Raw genomic sequence first — 5867 nt, forward strand, 5'->3', positions numbered from 1 at the left:
AAATTCACATATTTGGCAGTATTAACTAGAGTTTATCTTTTGCATTGTATCAAACAGTTGTTTGACAGACTTTTGTTTTTCATTTTATCCAATGATTGTTCCCCAGATTCCAATGTAAATTTTTACAAAGATAAAGAGTCTTGAATGGATAGATAGATAGATAGATACATGTACACTAAAATAGATATGTTTATCTTTATATTAAAGTATATCTGTAAACACTAAAATAATAAAGTAATTGGGACTCAGTTTACTACAGAATCACTGAGGTAAATGGGAAATAGACTTTTACCTCTGTCATCTGGATTGTTTTAGTTAAAGTATAAAATGGAAATCCATTCTATTCAAAAACTTATAGGGAAAAAAATTGCATTTGTAGATTATTTTTATTTCCTGAAATGATCTCAATATCATAATTTTTTAAAGAATGAATTCCGTTTATTTTCTGACTTTCTTGTGTTTTAGTCACTTTTTCTTCATCCTGATGGGGAAACTCTCAGACGTTTAGTAAGTTTCCTTTTTCATAAATGGAAAACCAGACAAATTCCATTACTTCTGCAGTAGCTAGTACTTTAGAATCCATCACAGAAGACCTAAAATATGGCCCCAAATTTTGTACCTACGGTCTTGGGTATTGTTAGATAGCCATTCAGTATTTTTTGCATTGTGTATGCGATGAATATTTCTTGAGACGCTTTTGTTTGCTCTACTAAAGAAATCAACCAAGGGAAAGAAAAAAAAACAAACCCCAAAACAAAACAAACAAAAAACACCCTGTAACTCATGTGAAGCATGCAGGGTGTTGTAATTTCAGTTTGCAAAGCCGTGTGATACAGTGTTGCTGAGCCAAAAGCGCACCATAGATTTAATGTAGCCAATTGTGTACTTTTGAAAAAAAGAGTAACTGTTCCCTGTGAGTTAATTTTGGATTTTTTCAAAATCTCTCTTTTAGGCTTTGTGCTGGATTCTTCCAGACAAATGCGTATTCCATGTGGGCCACTGTTCTGCTAAATGCTCTCAGTTCTCCTTTTGCAATCAAGATTATGTTGCTAAGGAGATTTTGCTTTTATTGGTGCCATTGATTTGTGTTAATACGTTTTGAATACCTCTCGGTATTCTTTCGTAGACAAGGCCAAAAGAAAAACTTCCCCGAGTTTCCCAATTTACATTACAAATGGAGCAGTGGTGTAATGAAGCCAATATAAAGTGGGCAGTTGAAAGGGAACTAAAGAAGGGCACTCAAGTGAGAAATGAAGAAATGTGCCGAGTGCAGTCTGTGGGCTGCCTTCAGTCCAGCTGCAGGAACTGGCTCCAGCCAGAGGTAGTGAGCAAGCACCTCCTCTGCAAAGACCACCCAGCTTCTGGAGCCTGGGCTGGCACAATCTTTGACTTAATATAGGATCAACCACTCCAAATATGAGAAACTCCTCCTGAGGCCAGAGATGGCTGTTTCCCCCCTAAATCTCTTCTGGATTCTTCCTAGAGCATGACTAAGGCCAGACTTTTCTGGATCTGAGGACTTCAGTTTTCTTTTAAAGGAGGTCCTGTAGATGAGCCAGCTTTGGTTTCATATGTCCCTAGCCCTGAAGAATGCTGATAAGACCAAATTGGAGGTCTTCGTTACATGCCCTTTACTTTGTATCATAGTTTGGATTCCAAATATTTCATACTGTAAAACTCAGATAACCTGGAAGGAGAAGTTCAAGTGGACATGTTTTTAACCAGCAAAGTGACCTGGTTACGTTGCAGTAAATAAAGGTGCTAAAGAATGTGACAACACAAACATGACCCTTCACTGGATTACATGCTTAATTAATGCTATTAATATGATTTTTAAAAAACCAAAGCACAAATACTGCTAATAAAACTTGAACTTGTAGACATTTTCAGTTAAAAATGTAGCAAGTATTTCTATTAAGAAAATGGAAGGAAAGTTGCTACAGAAGTCTGAGGGAACTGAAAATCGAAGGGAAACTATCTCAAGTGTTTATAAAAATCAAGCGTGCATTATTTGGATATAAAAATAACTATAGAACAAAAACTCAGTCACCTAAAACACTTAAACTGTCACTTAATGTTGAATATATGCAAGAAGCATAAATTGCAGAGGCATTACATTATCAGTGAGAAATAGGAAGTTGATAGACACCAGAAAAAAAAGTTCTTAATTCTTATTATTTACAGTGTCTGTTCTAGAGACTTTGTCCAAAAAGAGGCATGCCGACCACTCTGCTGTAAAATGCTTGCATTCTCAACCTCAATTTCACATGTCGTGACCATCTGCGTTCTTGGTCTTATATCCCAAAATCTTAGGGTTGGTTCTTAAAGTTTTAAACTACATACAGCTTTAAAAATTAATTACCTCCAGCTAACAGAGTAAAGCTAAAAATATAGGGATGAATTTATATTTTCAAGCTGTCCCTTGTCAGTAGTTTCTCTATTAATGATACCATTCTTCTATTGCATAATACTAATAATTACATAATGATAATGCATATGGAGCCCTGGTATGGTGCTGTAGATGAAGCCCTGGACTGCCAACTGCAATGTTGGTGGTTCAAACCCACCAGTCACTTCTCAGAAACCCTTCATAGGGTGCAATGACTCAATGGCACTCAACAACAACAAAACATTTAGTAAAAATTTTAAGACGATCCAGAATGAGAATGAGGAAAACAGCTAAGAATGAATTATAAATGAAAGTGAGACAAATATTTTTGTAGAATAGTTTTGCTTTGTTTTTCAAGTTGAAATTACTCTATTGAAACTGACGTACAAATTAAACGTTTTGAGTATTACCCTTATAAGGAGCTCTGGTATCGTAGTGGTTATGACTTGGGATGCGAACTTTAAGGTCAGCGGTTCGAAACTACCAGCCGCTTTGCGGGTACAGGGTCGCTATGGGTCGGAACTGACTCGACGGCACTTAACAACAACAACAACAAAAGACTGACCTGAAGAAGTAAGCAAACTTGTTTTGTTCATACACATTCAAGTGAGCAATATAGTTTTACTCCCATCATCAAATATGTAACAAAAAGTATCATTAACATTATTTTCCTAAGGTATGTAAATTGTCCCAGAGTGATTCTAAGAGTTAGAACTCTGAGAACTCTTGTTTCCATAGTCTATTTGTTAAATACAATGACTTGTTGGTTGGTAATTTTGCAATAAAATAAAATGCAAAAGTAAGAACTCAGCGCGCAAGCAGCGGTCCCGGCGTAAGGTAAGCGGTGTTCCCCACTCCCTCCTCTCGAGCTTCTCCCAGAGCCTTGGCACCAGAGGGAGACCTAGATGGCAGATGAGATCGTCAAGGCTCAGTCCGCTCCGCCTGGTGGCGACACAATTTTTGGAAAGATCATCCGCAAGGAAATCCCAGCCAAAATCATTTTTGCGGATGACCAGTGTCTTGCTTTCCATGACATTTCCCCTCAAGCACCAACACGTTTTCTGGTGATACCTAAGAAGCATATCTCCCAGATTTCTGTAGCAGAAGATGATGATGAAAATCTTCTTGGACATTTAATGATTATTGGCAAGAAATGTGCTGCTGACCTGGGTCTGAATAAAGGTTATATCAAATGGTGGTGAATGAAGGTTCAGATGGAGGACAGTCAGTCTGTCATGTTCATCTTCATGTTCTTGGAGGTAGGCAGATGAATTGGCCTGGTTAAACATACTTTGGGGATACTTGTCCCTTCTCTAGGCAATGATCAGGTTGGCAAGTTCAAATATGTTAAAACAGTATACTTATGTATGAAGAGATTAAGGAAATTAAAACACACACACACACAAAAACTCATACATAATAAAAGACTTTGCTGCATGGTTAAAAAAAAAAAAAAGAACTCAGCTACCTTGTCCTGACTTCCTGATGGTGGTGTTACATGCCATCGAGCCAGTTTCGACTCTGACTAGGAGCTACTGGTGAGTTTGAATCAGTTCCATTCATAGCGACCTGGTATAGGGTTTCCGAGGAGTGACTGCTGGATTTGAACCGCCAACCTTGTGGTTCAAAACAACCTTGGAAAACCAGTGCTTTATGTTTTTAAAATACTCTCAAAAAACATGTAATTATACTGCGACAGAAATGAAAGAAGTTAGAAGAAAGAAAGTGTGTGGGAAAGCACTACTTTTCGAATTCTGTCAACACTGCCTTGCTCTTAGCCACAGTCCAGGTCCATCAAAAAAGTAAATAAAATCAAGTCTGAGAGCTGGGAGCAACCCCAGAAGTGACTAGGAGGGATGTGCATGTGTGCATTAGTGTCACTGGGGTATATTTGCTTTAATCTGCAAAACTCAATCCCAACCCTGTCCCTACCGCCACCCCCAAATGGAATGAGAGTACATGTTTTGAAACATTTTCTCAATTATGACAAGATACTCCCCTACCCATTCTAAGCTAATTTTATAAATAGCAATAAAACCTAGCTTGTTCTTAGTCTCAGATTGGTAGCACCAGAAGTAAAATTCCAGGCCTGTTGACTTTTAGTTCACAAATGTGGAATCTTTCCTGCAATAAATACTATACACAGTATCTTCCTTTTTGTCAATTTAGCAATTAAAAAAACAAATCCCAAAGGTAATCATTTAAAAATCCATTTAAGAAATCATCAAAATTGATTCTCTGTAACTGAAAGATTATCACCTATGGCTAAAGCACCTAAAAGTAAATTGTCAGACTACCTCTACCTTACAAAAAAAGTTGCTCATCCATCTCCATAAGTGATAACATTTTAGCTCTGGCTCCTGCCTAATGTGAACACGCCTGTGATTTAGACCTGTAACTATTTATTACTGGTCCATGTGAAAACATTCAGAATGGCTGGCAGCCTACCAGGCCCTGAGGTAAACATTGTACAGTCTGACTAGACTGCTGGGTAACCAACTTCACATCAGATTAAGCACATTCTCCTTGTGATGGATAGCTTGTAACCCAAAAACTTGATTTCATTATATTAACAAAAAAACAAACAAAAAAAATGCCACGGATGTGTTCTCTTCTAAGTTAAAATTGTTTTATATTTCACCGCCACCATACTGATGCTGGTGGTCACGTGTATTTTCTTTGGTGGTGGGGAGATGGAAGGGAATGGGACAATGAGGGACTTGGGTACTAATAAAATCAAAAAGGACTCCTACAAGGTCAGACACAATGCAGCCTAGAGATGAACATTCATGAATTTGAACACATTTGCATGTCATTAACATTTTAAATTACAAATACCAATTTTTGTGTGTTTGTTCTCATTCTATTTTCCAAGCAAACAAATGAATGTAATGCTAACTACCATTCTGTCTGTTTCCTTACTATTAATTTCCTTTTTCTATTTGAAGTGTTAGCTAACTAATACATAGTGCCATTAATTTCAAAGAATACTGCTTTGTTTTCTAAATTATTTAGAGATCTAGGCACATAATGTACCCTTATATAATAAATACTAAGGGATAATGAAGTGTACTCTGAGCTTCATTGCTCAGCTATGGAATAAACCAACTCTCCACAGACTTGCCATTCTTAGTCTGCATTTATGTGGCAATATAACTATAATATTTGATGATTCACATGCACCAGAGATTCACATACAATTATTAACACTTCCAGTTTGTCTTTCTATCGAACACAATGTTTTAGAAAGATCTATGAAGTTGCAAGCAGTAAAAGTGTGGAGGAAAATGGTGACAGACTAATGAAGTGTTGGGACTAAAAACTTTGTCTGCTCAAAGGAGCTGGTTGAGCAGCAGGCTGCCAGGGAAGAGTAACTGACAAGCAGGTACCTGCAAACTGACAGGCAAAGCTCTACTTTTAGTTATTGGTGTCAGTAATAGCATATGGTTCTTGGTCATGGTTGAGGAAAATATTTTCT

General features: G+C 37.3%; 1 pseudogene; it reads left to right on the forward strand.

Annotated features, from left to right (window-relative positions):
- The first annotated feature begins 3294 nt into the window (after nt 1–3294).
- Nucleotides 3295–3674, forward strand: LOC102811530 (annotated as a pseudogene).
- Nucleotides 3675–5867: the final 2193 nt, after the last annotated feature.

The sequence above is a fragment of the Chrysochloris asiatica genome, unplaced genomic scaffold (genome assembly GCF_000296735.1).
Source record: "Chrysochloris asiatica unplaced genomic scaffold, ChrAsi1.0 scaffold00115, whole genome shotgun sequence".
Taxonomy (NCBI): domain Eukaryota; kingdom Metazoa; phylum Chordata; class Mammalia; order Afrosoricida; family Chrysochloridae; genus Chrysochloris; species Chrysochloris asiatica.